The 26,211-nt window shown below is 46.3% G+C and overlaps 1 protein-coding gene and 1 long non-coding RNA gene across 3 annotated transcripts in view; one reads left to right on the forward strand and one right to left on the reverse strand.

The window, feature by feature from the left end:
* The window catches only part of LOC134929071 (uncharacterized), a 36,872-nt gene extending 15,764 nt beyond the window's left edge, over positions 1–21,108 (reverse strand). The window contains exon 1 of the long non-coding RNA XR_010178251.1: positions 20,568–21,108. This is a non-coding gene — a long non-coding RNA (uncharacterized LOC134929071). The remainder of the gene's footprint in view (positions 1–20,567) is intronic.
* The window catches only part of LOC134929070 (C-C chemokine receptor type 4-like), a 111,221-nt gene that overhangs the window by 18,279 nt on the left and 66,731 nt on the right, over positions 1–26,211 (forward strand). Inside the window, exons 1-2 of one of the 2 annotated variants that reach the window (XM_063924911.1) lie at positions 20,930–21,109; positions 21,491–21,637. The exons of the other annotated variant lie outside the window; for it this stretch is intronic. The gene's annotated coding sequence lies outside the window, so the exon portion shown is untranslated. Of the gene's footprint in view, positions 1–20,929; positions 21,110–21,490; positions 21,638–26,211 lie in introns of those variants that run through there. 2 annotated transcript variants of the gene reach the window in all.

Genomic DNA, 26,211 nt, shown 5'->3' on the forward strand with positions numbered 1-26,211 from the left:
GTTTTCCAGGAGTGTGCTGAAAAAAGCAGGCGTGTCAGATAAAAACGCAGGCGTGACTGGGGAAACGGGGGAGTGGCTGGCCGAACGCAGGGCGTGTTTGTGACATCAAAACAGGAACTAAATAGTCTGAAGTGATTGCAAGGTAGGAGTAGGTCTGCAGCTACTCAGAAACTGCTTGAAAAAATGTTGGTGCTGTTCTGCGATCCTTTTGTTCGCACTTCTGCTAAGCTAAGATACACTCCCAGAGGGAGGCGGCTTAGCATTTGCACTGCTGCTAAAAGCAGCTAGCGAGTGATCAACTCGGAATGAGGGCCTAAGTCAGACAGAACCCAAGATAACTGGCTGATAAGAACAATTAACAGGCTCGGATGGGGACAACTGCTTTGAAGTCGGATATCTCCGGTTCCCAATGGCCGATTTTCAAAATCCTGATACCCCTGGAAAGAGGAGACCCTCAGATATCAGCCTAGGGCCCTTATACTCCGTGGGCCCTTGGACAAGAGCCCACTGAGCCCATACAAAAAACGGCCCAGCAGGCAGGGCTGGATGGGACTAAGCGGGGGACCGGCCCAACCTCTTGAAGGGTTCATGGTCCCATTCCCCACTGACAGGACACTGAGCTCCTGAATGAACTATTCGCAAGCCCCACCATGGCAAGCGTACATTCCCGCAGCACACCGCCACCCCTAACAGAGCCAGAAGAATGAAGAGTGGTAAGTACTAAGCCGGCATCCCGGTTACCAGGGCACCTGCCATTATGGCGGCATGAGGGTACGGAGACTAAGACTTCTAACCGGGGTGGAATGCATCTCCAGACACAGTACACAGCTGCATCTCAGTACAATGTACACAGTACCCACACTGGCAAAAACAGCCCTAAAACGGTTTTCTCTCCATTTTAAGCACCAGATTACCTCAGCCAGTATAAAATAAAGCAGGAAGACCTTGCATCATTGAAAGGGCAGGGACTTCACTGTGAGCGGATCCAGTATCTCACCAGCTCCATTTCCCTCTGCAGTGGATACAGACACTGACTGACAGGGATGCGCAGCTACTCCGGAAAGACTCCAGATTACCTCAGCAATAGCAGGGGATCATAGCAGTAAAAAGAAGTCCTCAGTCACTTTTCAGCGTCAAAGGAATTGAATAGCCTGTTTGAAGAACCGTGGGTTAATCCTGACAAGAAATTTCAGATCCTTAAAGGTTGCTCTCATCTTTTCCTTTTCCTCTGTAGGATAGAAAAAAATGGGAAAATCCACCGATAGTGGACACATCAGTTTCTAGGCTGTCACAAAAAATTGTAAAACTGATAGGTACTTATTTAAGCGAGGAAGTAGTCTGTGACCGATTAAAACATTTAAAGATTAATAAATCACCAGGGCCCGATGGCATTCATCCAAGGGTTCTAATGGAGCTTCACTCTGAACTGGCAAAACCGCTATCTTTGATCTTTAAGGATTCAGTTATATCAGGTATGGTTCCCAAAGACTGGCGTATAGCGGAAGTAGTGCCTATATTCAAAAAGGGAAGTAAAGCTGAACCAGGTAATTATAGACCAGTTAGTCTTACATCTATAGTGGGGAAAGTATTGGAAGGTATTCTAAGAGATAGTATTCAGAAGTTCCTTGAAACCAATAAGGTCATTAAAAGGAATCAACATGGGTTTTATGAAGGACAGATCCTGTCAAACCAACTTACTTGGCTTTTATGAAACAGTAAGCGCAAACCTAGATCAGGGTAAAGACGTGGATGTAATCTTTTTAGACTTTGCCAAAGCGTTCGATACTGTACCACACATGAGACTTATCTACAAGCTACAAGAATCAGGGCTAGGAAGCACAATATGCACTTGGGTCAAAAACTGGTTAGATAATAGGGAGCAGCGCGTTGTGGTTAATGGATCTTTTTCAACTTGGACTGAAGTGCTAAGTGGTGTGCCGCAAGGCTCAGTATTAGGACCGCTATTGTTCAATATTTTCATTAACATCCCAACAGAAGGTCTAGAGAGCATGGTGTCAATTTTTGCAGATGATACCAAATTGTGTAAGGCTATAAATACAGAGGAGGATGCCGAGTCTCTTCAGAACGACTTAGTTAAATTAGAAGCATGGGCAGCCAAATGGAGAATGCGCTTCAACACAGACAAGTGTAAGGTAATGCACTGTGGTAACAAGAACAAAAATTACACCTACCTACTAAATGGGGTAAAATTAGGGGATTCTGTACTGGAAAAGGACTTAGGTGTCCTCATAGATAGCAAGCTAAGCAGTAGTACCCAAAGTAGGACTGCAGCAAAGAAGGCAAATAAGATATTAGCATGCATAAAACGGGGTATTGATGCTAGGGACGAGAGTATTATACTCCCGTTATATAAATCACTAGTGAGGCCACACCTTGAATACTGTGTACAATTCTGGGCACCGTACTACAAAAAGGATATCCTGGAGCTTGAAAAGGTACAGAGGAGGGCGACCAAACTAATTAAGGGCATGGAGACGATGGAATACAAGGAAAGGCTTGAAAGACTAGGCATGTTTACATTGGAAAAGCCGAGACTAAGAGGGGATATGATCAACATCTAAAAATATATAAGGGGACAATGCACAGAGCTTGCGCGGGACCTGTTTTTGGTTAGATCAACACAGAGGACTCGTGGACACTCGCTCAGGTTAGAGGAGAGGAGATTCCGCACAAAACGGCGTAAAGGCTTTTTCACGGTAAGGACAATACGTGTTTGGAATTCCCTGCCCGAGGGAGTTGTAATGGCGGAATCTGTCAACACCTTTAAGAATGGGTTAGATAAATTCCTAATGGATAAGGATATCCAGGGGTATGGTGCATAGTCATGCATTATAGTTACTATAAATAGGGATAAAATGCAACGGCTGACAGCAGCATCATTCAGAAATTTGTCTTTTTTCAACCTCAGATACTATGTTACTATGTTATGTATTGCCTGTCCCTGATGCAGCCTCCCTTAAAGACATGGCTGATCGTAAAATTGAGACTACACTCAAATCATTGTATACAGCTGCTGGGGTGGCCCAGAGACCCTCTATTGGATGTGCATGGATCACAAAAGTAATTGCTAAATGGTCAGGTAACCTAATTGAGGGGTTAGATTCATTGTCTAGGGGGGATGTTGTATTACTCCTGCAGCATATACAGGACTCTGCAAACTTTATGGTGGAAGCCATAAAAGAGATAGGTTTGCTTAATGCATGCACCACGGCTACGGCAGTGTCAGCACGCAGCGGCTTGTGGCTACGCCAGTGGGCTGCCGACATGGACTGCCGACATGGACTCCAGGAAAGGTATGGAAGTCCTACCCTTCACAGGAGAGGCATTATTTGGAGACGAACTAGACAAATGGATCTCAAAGCTACTGCAGGTAAATCTACATATCTCCCTTCCGCAGCTCCCCCAGCCAGGAAAGCTTATTCAGCTTCAAATTTACAGTCCTTTCAGATATCCAAGTTCAAGGGTAAATCCAGAGGTGCTTCTACGGCCTCCAGAGGTGCAAGAGGTAAACCACGCAAACCAGCAACTGCAGGTGCTCTGCTTCCTCAAAGCTTTCAGCATGACGGTGGACTGCAATGCCTGGAGTACTGTCAGGTGGGAGCCTGACTAAAATTCTTCAGTTACATCTGGTCAAGTTCGCGCCAGGATCCCTGGGTCATAGAGCTTATTTCCCAGGGCTACAGACTGGAGTTCCAAGAGCTTCCACCTCACAGATTCTTCAAATCAGGCTTACCAGCTTCACAATAGGAAAGTTTAACTTTACAGCATGCCATCCAAAAACTGGTACAGACTCAAGTCATTGTTCCAGTTCCACCTTATCTGCACAACTTGTTCCAACTTGTTTGTAGTACCGAAACCGGACAGTTTGGTACGTCCGATTGGTAAGTCCTTGAACCTGTTCTTAAGAGTTTTCAAGTTCAAGATGGAGTCATTGAGAGCGGTGATCTCAGGTCTGGAAGGGGAAGGGGAATTCCTAGTGTTTCTGGATATCAAGGATGCGTACTTTCACATTCCGATCTGGCCACCTCATAAGGCTTATCTACAGTTTGCACTGCGGGACTGTCACTACCAGTTCCAGGCCCTGCCATTTGGTCTCTCCATGGCACCGAGGGTATTCACCAAAATGATGGCAGAGATGATGTTTATACTCCGCAAACAGAGAGTGAATATAATTCCATATCTGATAAAAGCTGCATCCAGGGAGAGGTTGCTGGACAGCATTGGTCTCTCAACCAAACTTCTCCAGGATCACAAGTGGATTCTGAACCTTCCAAAATCTCACCTAGAGCCAACCCGGAGGCTCCCATTTCTGGGAATGATACTGGACACAGAGTCGCAGAAAGTGTTCCTTCCATTGGAAAAGGCACTGGTAATCCAGTCGATGGTTCAGGATGTCCTAAAGCCAACCTGGATATCGGTGCATCTATGCATTCGCCTTATGGGGAAAATGGTGGCCTCTTACTAGGAACATGGTTTCATGCAAGACCCTTCCAGCTCGATCCGTGGGACAAATGTTCCGGATCGCATCTTCACATGCACCAGAGGATCCATCTGTCACCAAAAGCCAGGATCTCCCTTCTGCGGTGGCTACAGATTTCTCACCTCATCAAGGGTCGGAGGTTCGGAATTCAGGACTGGATCCTGTTAGTCACAGACGCAAGCCCCAGAGGTTGGGGAGCAGTCACTTAGGGGGTGCCGTATACAACACCCTTCTGCAGGCCTCATATCTTCTTCAAGATCGGACCATTCAGGTCCAGTCGGACAATGTGACGGCAATGACATACATAAACAGAGAGGGTGGAACGAAAAGCAGAGCAGCAATGTCAGATGTGTCAAGAATTCTCATCTGGGCAGAAAAAAATGCACCTGCACACAGCCTTGACAAAAGCGCCCTGCGCGGCGCTGAAACGTTGGCGTAATGTGCCACTAATTTGATTTTTTCAATACACTGACTTTTCACCAAGACCCTGGAGTGCTGCCTGTTCTTTACACATTGGGAGCGGATGGATGCATACCCCTCTCTAGAAGAACGGTACTGTTATACATTGGATATTAGGAAGGCACCGGGGCAGCTGTCTATTTAAGGGAGTGCCGACCTTACCAGTTCTGTGTCTGTGTGTGTGTGTGCATATATATATATATATATATATATATATATATATAGATATATATATATAGATAGATAGGTAGATGTAGATGTAGATGTAGATATATATATATATATATATATATATATATAGATAGATAGATAGATAGATATATAAATACATACATACAGTAGCACATCACACACACACACACACACACACACACACCTTCATATTCACATTGCATACACATACATAGCATAACACACACATGCACACACACACATACTGTATACATAGCACACCACACGTACGTACGCAAATACATACATACATACATACATACATACTGTAGCTCACAACACACATTGCATACACATACATAGCACACATACATATACATTACATGGCACACCACACAAATACACACATTGCACAGACACACTATACATAGCACACCACCACACACGCATATACATAGTACAAAACATATACATATATACATAGTATCCCACACAAATACACACATAGATCACCACACACATTGCACACACATACATAGTACAAAATGATCATACACAGCATACCACACATATATATAGCTCACCACAAACATTGCACACACATACATAGTACACTACACAAACATACATTCATACCACACACAGTAGCACTGCAATCACATATACATTGCAAAATCACACACACACACACACACACACACACACACACACACACACACACTGTACTTATGTACACAGTTACACACAAACCTAGTGCTGAGAGGAGGAGACTGGCGGCAGCCAGCCCATTCATTTCAGAATGTGACAAGTCGGACTAAGGAGCAGCTGTGGGATGAGCACGCGCAGCAACTCCCCAGCTCTCCCGTCCGTGCTGCTGTGGTCGCGATTGCGGTCGCGATTTATAATGAGACGGAGACATAGCTGTCTCCGTCTCTGGAAAAAAGAATTTGGTCCATCAGGGGGGGGGGGTTTCTGGGTACTCAGAAACCCCCCCTCCGTGCGCCACTGAGCCCACACTATCAAATTCTTAAAGTGCCCATAGCTCCTAGTGGACCCATCTATACCCCATGGTACTAAATGGAACCCCAGCATCCTCTACGGACTACGAGAAAAGGATTTACCGGTAGGCAATTAAAATCCTATTTTTTTCAAAGCGATACAGATCCAAAATCAAAACCATGGGCAGTTTTGGCAAAAAACCAATACAGATCTAAAACATTAAGATACAGATCCAATACACAAAACCCGAAAAATGACCCTATTTCAGACATACAAGTTATTTTTTATTTACTGTGTCACTTTGTGTCCTTTGCAGGATACAAAATTAATTTATAGAAATCAATTCTGATTTATACCTATAGCGAATTTAAGCACGACTGATTTAAGAGACAGCCACTTCTGCACACTTTAAATACTTGTGCATTAATATCCCTGTAGTCTTTTTCTCCCTATATCACCTTAATTTCACTCCAGTTATTGCTCAGCTGGCTAAACTGTTGGATGCCTGGAAAATGCTCCAAATTTTCCCTGTTAGGCAGAATATCATTTCTTGAAAGTGTTCTACCTCATGTAGATGCTCCCTATTTGTATGTCACTAGCAGACATTAAATCCTGTACCAAGCTCATTGCTACATTTTTATGGAGAGATGGTAGGCACCGGTTGGCTATTGCTAAACTGAAGCTCTCCAGGTCTCATGGTGGACTAGGACTCTCTGACATACTCTTATTTATTAGAGCGGTACATTTTTAATATATAAGTGACAAGTTATTGAACAGGGAAACATACATGCATGCACCTACTGTGGCAGCTATGTGTTCCCCATACCAGGCTGCTGCTTGATTCTTGCACCCAGAAAATCAATTCCACCCCATATATTTGTGCTATTTCATCATACCTATTTGGTGTGGAAGGCTATATGCCTTAAACTTTCTAGATCCTATACTTTTTCTAAATATGTTCCCTTCACCGGTAACCCTATGTTTCCCCCAGGCTTAGATAATCCCATCTTTTATCAATGGAAGCTGAAAGGTATTGCTCTGATTTAGAGATATATTTGACACAGGAGAAGTTATTTTATTCACCGCTCTCCATGAGCTGCCCTTATTCCAAACAAGTAATTTTACACGTATCTCCAAGCCAGTCTCAATATCCAGCTACAGATGTACCTGACACTCTGTACCACCTTTTATTAGAGATGTGCACCGGAAATTTTTTGGGTTTTGTGTTTTGGTTTTGGATTCGGTTCCGCGGCTGTGTTTTGGATTCGGACGCGTTTTGGCAAAACCTCCCTGAAAATGTTTTGTCTGATACGGGTGTGTTTTGGATTCGGGTGTTTTTTTACAAAAAACCCTCAAAAACAGCTTAAATCATAGAATTTGGGGGTCATTTTGATCCCATAGTATTATTAACCTCAATAACCACAATTTCCACTCACTTTCAGTCTATTCTGAACACCTCACACCTCACAATATTATTTTTAGTCCTAAAATTTGCACCAAGGTCGCTGGATGACTAAGCTAAGTGACCCAAGTGGCCGGCACAAACACCTGGCCCATCTAGGAGTGGCACTGCAGTGTCAGACAGGATGGCACTTAAAAAAATTAGCCCAAAACATCACATGATGCAAAGATAAATACATAAAAAAAAGAGGTGCAAGATGGAATTGTCCTTGGGCCCTCCCACCCACCCTTATGTTGTATAAACAGGACATGCACACTTTAACAAACCCATCATTTCAGCCACAGGGTCTGCCACACAACTGTGGCTGAAACGACTGGTTGGTTTGGGCCCCCACCAAAAAAGAAGCAATCAATCTCTCCTTGCTCAAACTGGCTCTACAGAGGCAAGATGTCCACCTCCTCCTCATCCTCTGATTCATCACCCTTTACACTGTGTACATCCCCCTCCTCACAGAGTATTAATTCGTCCCCACTGGAATCCACCATCTCAGGTCCCTGTGTACTTTCTGGAGGCAATTGATGGTGAATGTCTCCACGGAGGAATTGATTACAATTCATTTTGATGAACATCATCTTCTCCACATTTTCTGAAAGTAACCTTGTACCTTGATCGCTGACAAGGTGACCGGCTGCACTAAACACTCTTTCGGAGTACACACTGGAGGGGGGGCAACTTAGGTAAAATAAAGCCAGTTTGTGCAAGGGCCTCCAAATTGCCTATTTTTCCTGCCAGTATACGTACGGACTGTCTGACGTGCCTACTTGGATGCGGTCACTCATATAATCCTCCACCATTCTTTCAATGGTGAAAGAATCATATGCAGTGACAGCAGACGACGTGTCAGTAATCTTTGGCAGGTCCTTCAATCCGGACCAGATGTCAGCACTCGCTCCTGACTGCCCTGCATCACCGCCAGCGGGTGGTTTGGGAAATCTGATCCTTTTCCTGGCAGCTCCAGTGGCGGGAGAAAATTAAGCAGGAGCTGTTGGCGGGTCACGTTCCGCTTGACTATACAAGTGTCTCACTACCAGGTCTTTGAACATGTGCAGACTTGTGTCTGCCGGAAAGAGAGATACAACGTAGGCTTTAAACCTAGGATCGAGCACGGTGGCCAAAATGTAGTGCTCTGATTTCAACAGATTGACCACCCGTGAATCCTGGCAAAACGAATGAAGGGCTCCATCCACAAGTCCCACATGCCTAGCGGAATCGCTCCATTTTAGCTCCTCCTTCAATCTCTCCAGCTGCTTCTGCAAAAGCCTGATTAGGGGAATGACCTGACTCAGGCTGCTAGTGTCTGAACTGACTTCACGTGTGGCAAGTTCAAAGGGTTGCAGAACCTTGCACAACGTTGAAATCATTCTCCACTGCGCTTGAGTCAGGTGCATTCCCCCTCCTTTGCCTATATTGTAGGCAGATGTATAGGCTTGAATGGCCTTTTGCTGCTCCTCCATCCTCTGAAGCATATAGAGGGTTGAATTCCACCTTGTTACCACCTTTTGCTTCAGCTGATGGCGGAGCAGGTTCAGGAATGTTTGCTGCTGCGCCAGTTTTCGGCACGCGGTGGCTGAATGCCGAAAGTGGCCCGCAATTCTTCTGGCCACCAATAGCATCTCTTGCACGACCCTGTCATTTTTTAAATAATTCTGCACCACCAAATTCAATGTATGTGCAAAACATGAGACATGCTGGAATTTGCCCAATTGTAATGCATGCACAATATTAGTGGCGTTGTCCGATGTCACAAATCCCCAGGAGAGTCCAATTGGGGTAAGCCAATCTGCGATGATGTTCCTCAGTTTCCGTAAGAGGTTGTCAGCTGTGTGCCTCTTATGGAAAGCGGTGATACATAGTGTAGCCTGCCTAGGAACGAGTTGGCGTTTGTGAGATGCTGCTACTGGTGCCGCTGCTGCTGTTCTTGCTGTGGGAGGCAATACATCTACCCAGTGGGCTGTCACAGTCATATAGTCGTGAGTCTGCCCTGCTCCACTTGTCCACATGTCCGTGGTTAAGTAAACACTGGGTACAACTGCATTTTTTAGGACACTGTATTTTTCTGATGTCTGTGTACATTCTCGGTATCGCCTGCCTAGAGAAGTGGAACCTAGATGGTATTTGGTACCAGGGACACACTACCTCAAGAAATTCTCTAATTGCCTGTGAACTAACGCCGGATACCGGGCGCACGTCTAACAGCAACACAGCTGCCAAGGCCTGAGTTATCCGCTTTGCAACAGGATGACTGCTGTGATATATTTCATCTTCCTCGCAAAGGACTGTTGGACAGTCAATTGCTTACTGGAAGTAGTACAAGTGGTCTTCCGACTTCCCCTCTGGGATGACGATCGACTCCCAGGAGCAACAAAAGCAGCGCCAGCAGTAACAGCAGCATTAGGCATTCCACTCAAGGATCCATCAGAGGAATCCCAGTCAGGAGAGGACTCGTCAGACTTGCCAGTGACATGGCCTGCAGGACTATTGGCGTTCCTGTCTAAGGGGGAAATTGACATTGAGGGAGTTGGTGGTGTGGTTTGCAGGAGCTTGGGTACAAGAGCATGAAGGGATTTAGTTGTCAGTGGACTGCTTCTGCCGTCACCCAAAGTTTTTGAACCTGTCAATGACTTCTGATGAATGCGCTCCAGGTGACGTTTAAGGGAGGATGTTCCTAGGTGGTTAACGTCCTTACCCCTACTTATTACAGTGTGACAAAGGCAACACACGGCTTGACACCTGTTGTCCGCATTTCTGTTAAAATAATTCCACACCGAAGAGGTGATTTTTTGGTAATTTGACCAGGCATGTCAATGGCCATATTCATCCCACGGACAACAGGTGTCTCCCCGGGTGCCTGACTAAAACAAACCACCTCACCATCAGATTCCTCCTTGTCAATTTCCTCCTCAGCGCCAGCAACACCCATATCCTCATCCTGATGTACTTCAACAGTGACATCTTCAATTTCAATATCAGGAACTGGACTGTGGGTGCTCCTTCCAGCACTTGCAGGGGGCGTGCAAATGGTGGAAGGCGCCACCTCTCCCCGTCCAGTGTTGGGAAGGTCAGGCATCGCAACCGACACAATTGAACTCTCCTTGGGGATTTGTGATTTAGAAGATCGCACAGTTCTTTGCTGTGCTTTTGCCAGCTTAAGTCTTTTCATTTTTCTAGCGGGAGGATGAGTGCTTCCATCCTCATGTGAAGCTGAACCACTAGCCATGAACATAGGACAGGGCCTCAGCCGTTCCTTGCCACTCCGTGTCGTAAATGGCATATTGGCAAGTTTACGCTTCCCATCAGACGCTTTTAATTTAGATTTTTGGGTCATTTTACTGAACTTTTGTTTTTTGGATTTTACATGCTCTCTACTATGACATTGGGCATCGGCCTTGGCAGACGACGTTGATAGCATTTCATCGTCTCGGCCATGACTAGTGGCAGCAGCTTCAGCACGAGGTGGATCTTGATCTTTCCCTATTTTACCCTCCACATTTTTGTTCTCCATCTTTTAATGTGTGGAATTATATGCCAGTAATATATCAATAGCAATGGCCTACTGTACCGTACTGATATATATATATATATATATATACGGTGGTCAGCAAAATTCTGCAGTGTCCTCCTACTATATACTGCGCACAACTACAATGCAGCACAGATATGGATAGTATACTTAACGACACAGAGGTAGAGCAATGGACTACTGTACCGTACTGCTATACATATACTGGTGGTCAGCAAAATTCTGCACTTTCCTCCTACTATATACTGCACACAACTACAATGCAGCACAGATATGGATAGTATTCTTGACGACACAGAGGTAGAGCAATGGACTACTGTACAACTACAATGCAGCACAGATATGGAGCGTTTTCAGGCAGAGAACGTAGATAATTGCAGCACACTGAGCACAGATATTTGTAGCACACTGAACACAGAAACTGAGAGAACGCAGCCACGTCCTCTCGCTATCATCTCCAATGCATGAGTGAAAATGGCGGCAATTCGCAGCTCTTTATATGCAATACGAATCACGCGAGATTACGACAGCGGGATGATGACGTTCGGGCGCGTTTGTGTTAACCGAGCAAAGCGGGAAGATCTGAGGCTGCCTCGGAACCATGTAAACCACGTGAAGTTCGGGGGGGAGGGTTGGATCTCGAGGAACCGAACCCGCTCATCTCTACCTTTTATCATTCCTTATATTACACCCACTATAAGACTAAGTACCTCACTGCAGATTTGGTGGGGAAATTGGATGTTAGGATATGGAAAAACACTGTTATGTCTTGGAGTAGAGCTGTAACTGATGTTACTTCACTAGATTCTTTCTTGCATAATTCTTTGTTCCTGGTTAAAAAGGTCCACATTAAAACTAGGGGTGTGCACCAGGTCATTTTTTCAGGTTTTGTGTTTTGTTTTTAGATCTGGATCTCCTTCGTGTTTTGGATCTGTATTGGTTTTGCCAGTGACGTGCGGTGGGGTGAGGCAGAGCCTTTCCTGTCATACTTACGTTTGTGCCAGAGTTATGACTGTATAAAGTATATGAAAAATACAAAGAATATGTTTGAAATATCTTATTTGCACTATTCTAATCATTTTTATAGCCAAAACTCTGGAGTAAAAAGTCTATGGCAGGTGAGGCAGTGCCTTCCCTGCCTATCTTTTCCATACATCTCTGATCAAAACTCACCAAATTTCCAGGAGTTTATACTGCTGCACCTGTGTATAATGCCCAGATGTACCCTTTGCTCCTATTTTGTGTGTAAATCTGGCTCTAGTGCTAGCTAATGCCTCCTTAGCCTTTTAGCTCACCGCACGTCCCTGGGTTTTGCCCCAAGATTTGTAGCATTTTTGAAAAAAATAAAATAAAAACATTGTTTTTACCATATACCAGCGCTTTTCTCACTATTTGCTAAATATTACTTGCATTTTTTGTCTCAAACAGAGAAGATCTATTTTGGCCAACTAGATCTTCAATTGTACTTTTCATAAAATACTCTTTCAATCTCAATTTTCTCCCACACTTAAAAGAAGACACAAAAGACAATCCTTAAACTAACAAAGATTATTCTGCTGTAGATAAAGTGTAATCAGACAGATTAAATATACTGATCATATTCTCCTTATCTGACCTTTTTTATCTTGTGCTCCCCTCTTCTTGGATCGGGTCTACGAGGTTTCCACAGGCAATGTCTATAGATGACGTGGCCTAAAACATTACTCAGGGGCAGAGAGACAAGCACATCAGAATCAGATGCCGAATGAGATGAGGAGGATTTGGCAAAGTTAAGGTGTGTACACATGGTGAGATAAATCTGTAAGATTTGGACTATATAGTCAAACTCTTATATCTCAAGGTGTTAGGCAGCTTGCGATAGAGATTCGATCCCGATGCGCGCTCCCGTGGGGTTGTATCATGTGTACTATCTAGTACAAAGTATAGTCAAAATTGGAACTTAGTCAAAATCGTACATAGACAAAATCTGAAGCACAGATAGTTAAAATCCATACTATCTGTGCTATTTGGGCTCTGGGGGAGTTCAAGGGAAATCGCATAGTCAAAATCGGACATAGCAGGGATCTCACCGTGTGTACACATCTTAAGGAACCCTAAATCTAGGGGTCCTAGAAGGGTTCTGATGCCTACTATTGCCAGTATCACTCATTAATCATCTATACACATAGGAGGTCATTCTGACCCGTTTGTTCACTGCTTTTTATCGCAGCCGAGCAAACGGGTACCCACTGCCCTTGCGCCGGCACCGTAGTGTGCCGGTGCATGCCAGATGGCCAAAGGCCGTAGCTGGGCTGCGATCGCCTCTGCCTGATTGACAGGCAGAGGCGGTCGCTGGGCGGGAGGGGTCGGAATGATGGCATTTGGCCGCCGTTTCGTGGGCGTGGTCCAGATTTTATGTTCTGGGGCAAGGCCTGGCCAACCTGTTGCTCTCCAGTTTATATGAAACTATAATTCCCAGCATGCCCTGACATCATGTTGCTATTAGGGAATACTAAAACTGTGGCAGGGGATGCTGGGATGTGTAGTTTCACAACAGCTGGAGAGCCACAGTTTGGCCAGGCCTGTTCTGGAGGATCACTTCTCTATCTTCTTAGATGTCATCAGGGGATAGTTTGCCCACGTCCATAGCAGATTCGACCCTCTCCCGTACCCCGGTCCAGTTGCGCCTTGCCTCATGAAATATCAGGGGTTAAATTCACCCATCAGGCGAAAATCAAAAGGTACTTTCCCATCTAAAGAAGTTGCAACCCGACATAATGTTTCTATAGGAGACCCACTGGCGTACAGGAGATAATGCTACCCTCCATCATACCCCATGGTTGGATTTATGTGTCGCAGCCCCATTCCACACTAAGTCCAGAGGTGTTGCCATTTTGTTCCAACGAAGCCTACCGTTCACAATTTTAAACCAAGTGGTGAATAGACATGGCAGATTTATTATTATTGATGTTGAAATTCTGCACTTCCGTTTCACATTAGTTAATGTTTACGCTCCCAATGCGGATTCCCTAACCTTCTTTAATTATCTCACCAGATTGCTGCAGCAAAGGGAGGCTTTTCCTTTGATTATTGGTGGGGACTTTAATACAGTATTAGATCCTCAAATTGATAAGACTCCTCCACCCCTAGACAGTTTTCTTCACTGTGGCGGTCACTACCGTCCTTGTTAACTACACTACACTTGACGGATCCTTGGCGTCTCCTGAACCCTACCGATCGGTCCTATACACACTTTTCAGCAGCGCACGGTTCTTTGTCGTGCATCGATTTCCTTTTAATATCTGATGTAATAATGTGAAGCTTACATGACATTATGATCTATGATCATGCTCCTATCACTGTGACACTAACGTTTCCCTCAGACCCTTATCGTGATAACAGCTGGCAATTCCCTTCACATCTGGTCTGCTCTGCTGATTTTCAATCCTTTCTTAAGTCCAAATGGTCTGACTTTGTCAGTGACAATCTTGACCATTGGACTAAAGAAAGGATGGGCTAATGTGGGAAACCTCAAAAGGCTGGGTCCACATTATTAGTTATATGGCTATTTTTACGTTGCTACTTACCTTTGTCTCAGAAACCTTTCTCGCTTGCACTTCAGACCCATCACCTGAAAAGCTATGTTGCTACAAACAGGCCCGTCAACTGCTAGAAGATTTCCTCCTTTCACAGGCGAAACATAGCTTAGAAAGCTCCAAACATAAATACTACCATTGGGGCAATAATAATAAGTCACGAAGATCTAGGAACCATATCTTTGCAATTCTCAATCCTGCCACTCGTTACAGACTCAAAGGGTATTCTATCTCTAGTTAATACTTATTATTCCACCATATTCTCACTTCAGCCAATTAATCCAATCCACACGAAGACTCATTTTAGATGAGGCTCATCTACCTAAGCTTACCCAAAGATCAACGCGACTTCCTAGACTCGAAAATCACAAAATTCTTCACGATGATCTTTCCCTGCTTCTTTTAGACTTGTTTAGACACATACAGCACAATTCTCCTTTCCTGACATATTTTAATGCCTTTTATATGATTCTCCTACCTAAACCAGAGAGGGATCCCCTTCTCCTTGATTCATACCACCCTATCACATTGATGAATGTGGACTTTAAATTCTTGCTAAAATTATGACCACTCACTTGCAACAAATCTTACCTACCCTTTTAACAAAACATCAGTTTTGCTTAGTGGCAGGTAGGGCATACGTACTGCTTTGGCTGCTATAATTGCCCAAAATAAGTACTTCCATGCTCAGAACATGTTCCTTAGTCTGGATACACATAAGGTGTTTGATACAATTCTCTGGCCCATTTGATTAATGGACTGCATGGCACATCTATGGAGCTAGGACGGGGCACCCATCAAAGATGCCCTCTCTCCTTCAGTCTTGCCATAGACCCTCTCCTCCGCATTCTGCAGCAATGGCCAGGCTTTCAGGGAGTCCGTGTGGGTTCACGTGACATCAAGCTTATGGTATATGCAGATCACATTCTTCTATATATTGCGGACCCTCAACACTCACTACCTTGATTGTGAATATGTTTTGGCGATTTGGTGACGTCTCTGGCTTAAAAATCAATGCAGATAAATCAAGGGCAATGTTTCTCTGTTCCACCATTACCACTCCTTCCTCGGGCTCCTCCTTTCCATTCTCCTGGGCCTCCTCACATCTACAATATTTGGATGTTCTTTTACCTAAGAACCCAGCTTTATTATATGAAATCAATGTATCCTGGATGACTCAAATTATTACTGAAGAGCTCAGGGGTTGGAAACATTGGACCCTCTCATACTGTATCTTGGTAGGGCTGCCCTTATCAAGATGATGACACTCCTCCGCCTCTTTTATATGCTGCAGGCATTACCCATTCTTCTCACTACAAAGGATATTCAACTTATTAATAAACTGCTTCTGTCATTTCTTTGGCAAGGCAGTAGGGCTCGTATCAGCCTTAGGAAGCTGTATCAACCTAAATTCAATGGGGGGATACATTTTCCCAATATCCGTGTATACAATCACGCCTCCCTGATGAGATTCTTAATGTATTGGTTACAAGATCAGGAAGTTTATGCTAATGCACCCCTCGAATCACAGTGTCTACCTATAATGGCCTTAAAATATTTTTTTCATATTCATGAACAAGAAGTCCCGCTAGAGGTTCGTGATAATCCCCTACTAATGATAAGTTTTAACCAGATGTCTATGGAACATTCTGTGTCATAAATTCTGCTCATAAATGGATCCATTTGAATTGGTCAGTTAGGGGATGTGCCAATGGCTGACGCAATTTCCAACTTGTTCTATGAATGACTTAGAACGATGGCTTCTGAGGTGGCGCATACTGCTGACTGCAAGCACATACAATGAGCTTTTCTTAAATGTGTATCATAGGACTTATTTGTCCCCCCACAGATGATATAGAATGGGTTTATCTGATTCTCATATGTGCCCTAGATGTGCCAAAGAAGAGGCACTGTCTTTGGGAGTGTCTAGTAGTTCAAGGCTTCTGGAGGAAGGTAAAGGTGAGAGGCTGAGACACATCTGGTTAATTTTGTGCCCTTTACTCCAGAGTAGGCCATTTTGGGTATTTTTCCAAGGGGACAGAGACTTACCCCGGGCAGTAGGAAATTATTTATTGCTTGCTACAGTATAAGTGCTGCGGCAAATAAAACATTCTGCAAGATTGGATACACCCAACCCCTACTAATTTTCAATTATACAAAGAGAAACGTACTTTTATATTTAGAATGGACTGGGTTGAGATGCTTTTTGATAAGGAAAAGAAGGCCCTTTCCTTTTTTGATACATGGGAAAGTTTTATTGCAGCTTTGCCAACCTTGACGCAATCCCAGATCTATCATAGCATGTGTCTGACACAGTGGAATGAAACAAAAATTCTGGGCGATCCCCCTATTACATTGCCTATCGAGTGAATGCCATATACCCCTTTCTTTTACGTCCCCCACCCCTTTTTTTTATTACTTGTGACTAAGCTACACTTCTGCTCAAGTATTGCATACATGCTTGTTTTTTTACACAAGTCTTGAGTTATATGGACATAAGTATATTGTAACGGTGGTTCATGGAAATATACTAGAAGGTGTCTTACAGTGTGATACTTTTCACTATGTGTATTTTTTTATGTTAAAATCATACTTATGTCTGAAGAATTGTATGTAGTGTTTTTGCTTCAATAAATAAAGAAAAAATTGCAGGCCAGGCATCACACACCCACTACATGCCCAAATTCATGCCCCTCTTCGCAGGGCTGCAAAGCCAAACACCCGCACCTCCCTCAGCATGCCTCTTTCCTGTTGCCTGTGTGTGTTCAGATTTTTATTCGTATGTCTGCACAATTTTAGCACATCGCGTTCTGGCACATACGCAATGATCATTTTGCATGTGCGCAGTAGGCAAAAAATCGCTTGCATGTTTATTTGCAGCTGCGATCAGGTCTGAATTAGGCCTTAAATCCACACTACATCCATCTCTGAATCAGGATCAGAATTCCAATATGAAACACAGGAGAAAAAACTTTATTCTAGGAGAATCCAGGTACAGGTGAAGGCAGTGCCATTTCTAGTGATGGGTGTGCCATGCGATCGAACAGGGTGCCTGCTGTGACACCTGCTGGCTGCTATACTGCACCCCCCTTCCACCATAGTACTCCGCTCAGGTGGCAGAGTATCGTAAATTGACACGGTTGCGCCGTGGCATCACAATGCAACTGCATCATTTTGTGAAACTCCCTCCCCTCCCCCCCCCCCCCCAGCAGAGTACAATGGGCAGATTGAGGAGGGGGAGCAGGAAACAATCCTGGCTGGTGCCAATAAGCATTACACCACTGGCAACAAGCATGGCTCCCAGACCATTAAACCCCTGACAACAAGCATTACACCCAGAGCATAAAAACCCCTGCAATGAGCATTACACACCCCTGGCAACGAGCAGGTCACCCAGAGCATGACACCACTGGCAATGAGCATGACACCCAGAGCATAAAAACCTCTGGCAATAGGGCATTACACACCCCTGGCAACGTGCAGGTCACCCAGAGCATGACACGACTGGCAATGAGCATGACACCCAGAACATAAAAACCTCTGGCAATAGGGCATTACACACCCCTGACAATGAGCATGGAATCCAGAGCATGAAACCCCTGGCAACAAGCAGGTAATTTAAAACTAATTAGAAGCCTTACTGTAGGGCATAATGTATCACGGGCATTGTGGTGTGTGGCATAATATGTTGCAAAGGGCATAATATGGTGCAACTACAGTAAGGCTTCTATTTAGTTTTAAATTACCTACTTGTTGCCAGGGGTTTCATTCTGGGTTCCATGGTAGAATTTTTTCTTTCATATGGTGGCTGAGGTCTGTTGGTGCAGGGTCAAAAACTGATATGTAAGGTAGTCTTTCCTGTAAGGCCATGCTCATTTCAGTGAGGCAATGCCCATTTTAGCAAGGCCACGCTCTCTCATCAGGAGAAGGCGTTTTTATGTCTATGGGGGACACATTTTCGAATGTCTATGGAGGGGCACATTTTTTTAACTGTTTTTCACTGGGAGCTAAATTGTCTAGAAAGAGCCCTGGGTGAAGATACTGTATTAAAGTCATAGGCGTGCGCAGCTAATTTTATTAGGGGGTGCACTGCAGGAGGGGCGTGTCTAGCACCATCTTTTGGGTGGGTCTAGCACTACCCAGGGACGTGTTTATCACTATTTTACATTCTCTCAGTAAGGGGGTAATTCTGAGTTGATCGCAGCAGGAACTTTGTTAGCAGTTGGGCAAAACCATGTGCACTGCAGGGGAGGCAGATATAACATGTGCAGAGAGAGTTAGATTTGGGTGGGGTGTGTTCAATCTGCAATCTAAATTGCAGTGTAAAAATAAAGCAGCCAGTATTTACCCTGCACAGAAACAAAATAACCCACCCAAATCTAACTTTCTCTGCACATGTTATATCTGCCCCCCCCCCCCCCCTCCCCCTGCAGTGCACATGGTTTTATCTGATTGCTAACCTTTTTTGTTTGCTAACAACTCAGAACAGCCCCCTAAAATCATATGGCTTAATCCAATTTCTCCCTAGTTCCTAATAATAAAGTAGATATAATACACCCCAGATAAATAAAATGAAACATAATGGTGCAACCACTGGCCAGTTCTGACTGTCCGCTATGGCATATCCCTGAGTCCTAGCTGCCACTGCCCTATATCACTGCTTACACTTCCCCAATCTATTCCTGACCCAGTGGTAGAACTAGAAAGTGGTGGGCCTAGGTGCATATGCATCTCCCCCAACACCCCCACCCCCCACCCCTACCCCACCCCCACCCCATCCCTTGCACCCCCGAGCACCTACACCCTGATTTTGAGTTGGCCACTCTGCAAAGTACGGGAGATTTAGGGGGCCAAACATTTGAGTTTTAATATAACACAAGTAAAGTTTAAAATTTCCACATGTGCCATCAGAGCCACATCTGCCTCTTTCTATGCCATCAGCCTCCTCCTCTGCTGGACACCAGCATTTGTCACACATGTCCCCATGATCACCAGCTACAGACAGTAGTGCCCATTATTCACATTATACCATACAGTATGAGCCGAAATTCACAATACGCCATACAGGATGAGCCGAAATTCACATTACGCCACACGGTATGAGCCAAAATTCACATTAAGCCTCACTGTATGAGCAGAAATTCACATTACACCACACAGTATGAGCTGAAATTCGCATTACGCTCCCCCATAGAACACCCATGCTACATTATACATAGACCACCCTCCTCCATATTACCCCCAGTAACCACAGCCTCTACCTATCTTTCTAGTGTATTCCTGTGAATAGCAGAAAGCCAGCCCAGGACACAGGCAGCCAGGGAGTATAGAGATGCATCCGTGGAGCAGGAAAAGAGGGGAAGGCTGGGCTGACACATGCAACCCACTCTGAGCCTGGTAGAAGGTCCGGCCAGACACTGAAGCAATGCCCTGGCTGCTGGCTCATCTGCTTCACTGTACAAGCAGCTCAGACGATTTTTCCCACAGGGCACTTTGCATGGAATCGATTGGCACACTTGGCGAGGGGGGAACGACTGGACATTAGGGGGTGCCTGTGCGCACCAGACACCCCCTGTGCGCACGCCTATGATTAAAGTTTCTGGAAGCAAGCTTAGAACTAGCAGTCACAGCAATAGCAGATTACTGACAAACACAGCATACAGGTGTCTTTTTGTTGAAGCAAAAAATAATATTCAGGATTGACATGTTACTTAGGAGATAATAGCAGGAGTTTGTAAAAACAGACCAAGAGGCTAATTGGCATGCAGTGCTCACATAACTGGGTACATGTGTCTCATAGTGTCTGTGTACAGAGGGCCTCATTTTTTGTGCACATATTGAAAAAGCATCCAAGGGTGCGAAACACATTAGGGAAATTACCTGAGTTCTCCCAGAAGGGACTTTATAGTGTTGGAAGCACCTGTACATTGGCTGACTCTGCTGCCTTTTTTGCCGTGAGCCTTGGACAACCTGTGGAACTGCACGTCAGAGACATCCGCGGAGATTCATCAGCCAGGTCCCAGTGACTGGAGACGGCAATATACAACAGGGCGGAGGACGTGCCTCATACACAGGGCCGGATTAACAATGGGGCGGATGGAGCTGCAGCTCCAGGCCCCCCATTGAAAATAGGCCCATATCCTGCCACAGACAAGAGGGCCATAATAGCCGGCATTACAATGAGTCACTCTGACTCATTGTATGTTGCCGCCAGACAGTGCATCGGCCCCCAATTTGTAAATCCCGGCCGCAGCAGGAGGAAAGGCCGCTCTCCTCTCGAGCGTCTCCTCCACACAGATTATTGATCTTCTCTGCCTGGCCAGTGTGGAGGAGGAGCCACTTTCCCCTCTACTCCAGCTCCTCCCCCTTAGACTTTGGTGCTGCTGATGAGGACGGACCGGCCGGAGGAGAGGCACCTCAATGTAACGTAACGGCTGCACACCGCGCGCCCCCCCCCCCCCCCCCCCTCCTCCATCCCGCAGCACACACTGTGCTGACTGTCACCCCCGGCTGCCTCCCTCACCGCACACAGCGCTGGCCGCCACCCCCTCCCCAGCCGCCTCTCATACCGCACTGGCGGTCACCCCCCCTCCCCGGCCACCTCCCACACCACACACCGCACTGGCGGCCACCCCCCTCCCCGGCCGCCAACAACAGCATTGCAGTGTGCTGGTCGCTACCCCCCTCCCCGGCCGCCTCCCGCACACCGCACCGCGCTGACCCCCCCCCCCCCCCCCCCCCCCACTTCCCCCCCTTCCGGCCGTTTGTTTGGTATTTTTAAAGAAGATCTACATGATTTTCAGGGGGTCGGTCTGAGGTGGGGCTGTGGAAAGTATATTTTCTGGGCCTGCCCTATATTGATGCACTGCCTGGAGAAAACTGGTTACAAGAGCAGCGCCAGTGCTCCGTCACTTGCTGGAGCTCCTCGCTTTTACACCCTGCCTAATGAGGTAATAACAATATTATATGTCTGTTACATATTACACAACGGTTATATTTTGTATAAGTATCTAATTTATCCTGTTTTCATTCTCTTTCCTCCAATCTCCCCCCTGTTATTCCCCCTGTGCTGTGTGCTGCTCTCTTCTCCCCGTTACTCCCCGTGTTCCTCTTTCGTTATTCCCCCTCTGTTCTTCTTGTCTCCCCCCCGTTATTCCCTGTGTTTCTCGTCTTCCCCTGTTATTCCCCCTGTGTTCCTCTTGTCCCCCCCCCCCCCCGTTATTCCCCGTGTCCCTCTTGTCTCCCCCAGTTATTCCCCCTGTGTCCCTCTTGTCTCCCCCAGTTATTCCCCCTGTGTTCCTCTTGTCTTCCTGTTATTCCCCCCTGTTTCTCTTGTCTTCCCCCGTTATTCCTCCTGTGTGCCTCTTGCCCCCCCCCCCCCCGTTATTCCTCCTGTGTGCCTCTTCTCTCCCCCGTTGTTCCCCGTGTTTCTCTTGTCTTCCCGTTATTCCTCCTGTGTGCCTCTTGTCTCCCCCCCGTTATTCCCCCTGTGTTCCTCTTGTCTCTCCCAGTTATTCCCCCTGTGTCCCTCTTGTCTCCCCCAGTTATTCCCCCTGTGTTCCTCTTGTCTTCCTGTTATTCCCCCCTGTTTCTCTTGTCTTCCCCCGTTATTCCTCCTGTGTGCCTCTTGCCCCCCCCCCCGTTATTCCCCCTGTGTGCCTCTTCTCTCCCCCGTTGTTCCCCGTGTTTCTCTTGTCTTCCCATTATTCCCCCTGTGTGCCTCTTGTCTCCCCCCCCCCCTGTTATTCCCCCTGTGTTCCTCTTGTCTCCCCTGTAATTCCCCCTGTGTTCCTCTTGTCTTCCCCCGTTATTCCCCCTGTGTTCCTCTTGTCTCTCCCCGTTATTCCTCCTGTGTTCCTCTTGTCTCCCCCGTTATTTCCCCTGTGTTTCTCTTGTCTCCCCCGTTATTCCCCCTGTGTTCCTCTTGTCTCCCCCGTTATTCCCCCTGTGTTCCTCTTGTCTCTCCCCGTTATTCCCCCTGTGTTCCTCTTGTCTCTCCCCGTTTTTCCCCCTGTGTTCCTCTTGTCTCTCCCCGTTTTTCCCCCTGTGTTCCTCTTGTCTCTCCCCGTTATTCCCCCTGTGTTCCTCTTGTCTCCCCCGTTATTCCCCCTGTGTTCCTCTTGTCTCTCCCCGTTATTCCCCCCTGTGTTCCTCTTGTCTCTCCCCGTTATTCCCCCCTGTGTTCCTCTTGTCTCTCCCCGTTATTCCCCCCTGTGTTCCTCTTGTCTCTCCCCGTTATTCCCCCCTGTGTTCCTCTTGTCTCTCCCCGTTATTCCTCCTGTGTTCCTCTTGTCTCTCCCAGTTATTCCCCCTGTGTTCCTCTTGTCTCTCCCCGTTATTCCCCCTGTGTTCCTTTTGTCTCTCCCCGTTATTCCCCCTGTGTTACTTTTGTCTCCCCCCCGTGAAGGTTGCTGTAAATTATATAGAATATAATTTTTTACGTTTTTTATGTGGGGTTGCTGTTCTGTCACTGGTGTGTCCGTCCCTTTATATGCTTTTGGAATCACGTATGTTTACTCATGTAGTGATGAAATTGAGTGAGTCTGCAACTGTACCATGCATCCACAAATGAAGTTCTGTGTACAGCGCTGGCGCTATGCATGTAATGGTAATAATAATCTGTGCTCTGTGTATAGATATCAGTTATTAATGTATAACCCTGGTCCATATTTGTCACATCAAACCTTTTCTACCAGTACTACACTGCATTCCAGGGGCTACCTGACGCAACGTGTATAAGGGGCTGCCTGGCGCAATGTGTATAAGGGCCTACCTGGTGCAATGTGTATAAGGACCTACCTGGTGCAATGTGTATAAGGGCCTACCTGGTGCAATGTGTATAAGGGCCTACCTGGTGCAATGTGTTTAAGGGCCTACCTGGTGCAATGTGTATAAGGGCCTACCTGGTGCAATGTGTATTAGGGCCTACCTGGTGCAATGTGTATAAGGGGCTACCTGGCGCAATGTGTATACAGGTATCTGACTGGCACAATGTGTATGAGGACACTACTGTGTGGTGTAATGTGAATTGGTACTATTATGTGGCGACGCCACTTCCTGTAAAGCCACACCCCTATTTCTCTATCGTCCTAAGTGGATGCTGGGGTTCCTGAAAGGACCATGGGGAATAGCGGCTCCGCAGGAGACAGGGCACAAAAGTAAAGCTTTTACAGGTCAGGTGGTGTGTACTGGCTCCTCCCCCTATGACCCTCCTCCAGACTCCAGTTAGATTTTTGTGCCCGGCCGAGAAGGGTGCAATTCTAGGTGGCTCTCATAAAGAGCTGCTTAGAGAGTTTAGCTTAGGTTTTTTATTTTACAGTGATTCCTGCTGGCAACAGGATCACTGCAACGAGGGACAGAGGGGAGAAGAAGTGAACTCACCTGCGTGCAGGATGGATTGGCTTCTTGGCTACTGGACATGAAGCTCCAGAGGGACGATCACAGGTACAGCCTGGATGGTCACCGGAGCCACGCCGCCGGCCCCCTCACAGATGCTGAAGCAAGAAGAGGTCCAGAATCGGCGGCTGAAGACTCCTGCAGTCTTCTTAAGGTAGCGCACAGCACTGCAGCTGTGCGCCATTTTCCTCTCAGCACACTTCACACGGCAGTCACTGAGGGTGCAGGGCGCTGGGGGGGGGCGCCCTGGGAGGCAAATGAAAACCTTTAAAAAGGCTAAAAATACCTCACATATAGCCCCAGAGGCTATATGGAGATATTTACCCCTGCCTAAATGTACTAAATAGCGGGAGACGAGCCCGCCGAAAAAGGGGCGGGGCCTATCTCCTCAGCACACGGCGCCATTTTCTGTCACAGCTCCGCTGGTCAGGAAGGCTCCCAGGTCTCTCCCCTGCACTGCACTACAGAAACAGGGTATAACAGAGAGGGGGGGCAGAATAAATGGCAATATATTAATATAAAAGCAGCTATAAGGGAGCACTTAATCATAAGGCTATCCCTGTCATATATAGCGCTTTTTGGTGTGTGCTGGCAGACTCTCCCTCTGTCTCCCCAAAGGGCTAGTGGGTCCTGTCTTCGTATAGAGCATTCCCTGTGTGTCTGCTGTGTGTCGGTACGTGTGTGTCGACATGTATGAGGACGTTATTGGTGTGGAGGCGGAGCAATTGCCAAATATGAGGATGTCACCTCCTAGGGGGTCGACACCAGAATGGATGCCTTTATTTGTGGAATTACGGGATAGCGTCAACTCGCTTAAGCAGTCGTTTGCCGACATGAGGCGGCCGGACACTCAATGAGTGTCTGTCCAGGCGCCTCAAACACCGTCAGGGGCTGTAAAACGTCCCTTGCCTCAGTCGGTCGACACAGACCCAGACACAGGCACTGATTCCGGTGGTGAAGGTGACGAATCAACCGTATTTTCCAGTAGGGCCACACGTTATATGATTTTGGCAATAAAGGAGATGTTACATTTAGCTGATACTACAGGTACCACTAAACAGGGTATTATGTGGGGTGTGAAAAAACTACCAGTAGTTTTTACCGAATCAGAAGAATTAAATGACGTGTGTGATGAAGCGTGGGGTGCCCCGATAAAAAACTGCTAATTTCAAAGAAGTTATTGGCTTTATACCCTTTCCCGCCAGAGGTTAGGGAGCGCTGGGAAACACCTCCTAGGGTGGACAAAGCGCTAACACGCTTATCAAAACAAGTGGCGTTACCCTCTCCTGAGACGGACGCACTTAAAGATCCATCAGATAGGAGGATGGAAAATATCCAAAAAGGTATATACACACATGCAGGTGTTATACTACGACCAGCTATTGCGACTGCCTGGATGTGCAGTGCTGGGGTAGTTTGGTCAGAGTCCCTGATCGAAAATATTGATACCCTGGACAGGGACAATATTTTACTGTCGTTAGAACAAATAAAGGATGCATTTCTTTATATGCGTGATGCACAGAGAGATATCTGCACACTGGCATCACGGGTAAGTGCTATGTCCATTTCGGCCAGAAGAGCTTTATGGACACGACAGTGGACAGGCGATGCGTAGAGGAGTTATTTGAGGTCGGTCTATCGGATTTGGTGGCCACGGCTACGGCCGGGAAATCCACCTTTCTACCTCAAGTCACTCCCCAACAGAAAAAGGCACCGACCTTTCAACCGCAGCCCTTTCGTTCCTTTAAAAATAAGAGAGCAAAGGGCTATTCATATCTGCCACGAGGCAGAGGACGAGGGAAGAGACAGCAACAGGCAGCTCCTTCCCAGGAACAGAAGCCCTCCCCGGCTTCTACAAAAGCCTCAGCATGACGCTGGGGCTTCGCAAGCGGACTCGGGGGCGGTAGGCGGTCGTCTCAAAAATTACAGCGCGCAGTGGGCTCACTCGCAGGTAAATCCCTGGATCCTGCAGATAATATCTCAGGGGTACAGGTTGAAATTAGAGACAGAGCCACCTCGCCGTTTCCTGAAGTCTGCTTTACCAACGTCCCCCTCAGAAAGGGAGACGGTTTTGGAAGCCATTCACAAGCTGTATTCTCAGCAGGTGATAGTCAAGGTACCTCTTCTA

The sequence above is a fragment of the Pseudophryne corroboree genome, chromosome 5 (assembly GCF_028390025.1).
Source record: "Pseudophryne corroboree isolate aPseCor3 chromosome 5, aPseCor3.hap2, whole genome shotgun sequence".
Taxonomy (NCBI): Eukaryota; Metazoa; Chordata; class Amphibia; order Anura; family Myobatrachidae; genus Pseudophryne; species Pseudophryne corroboree.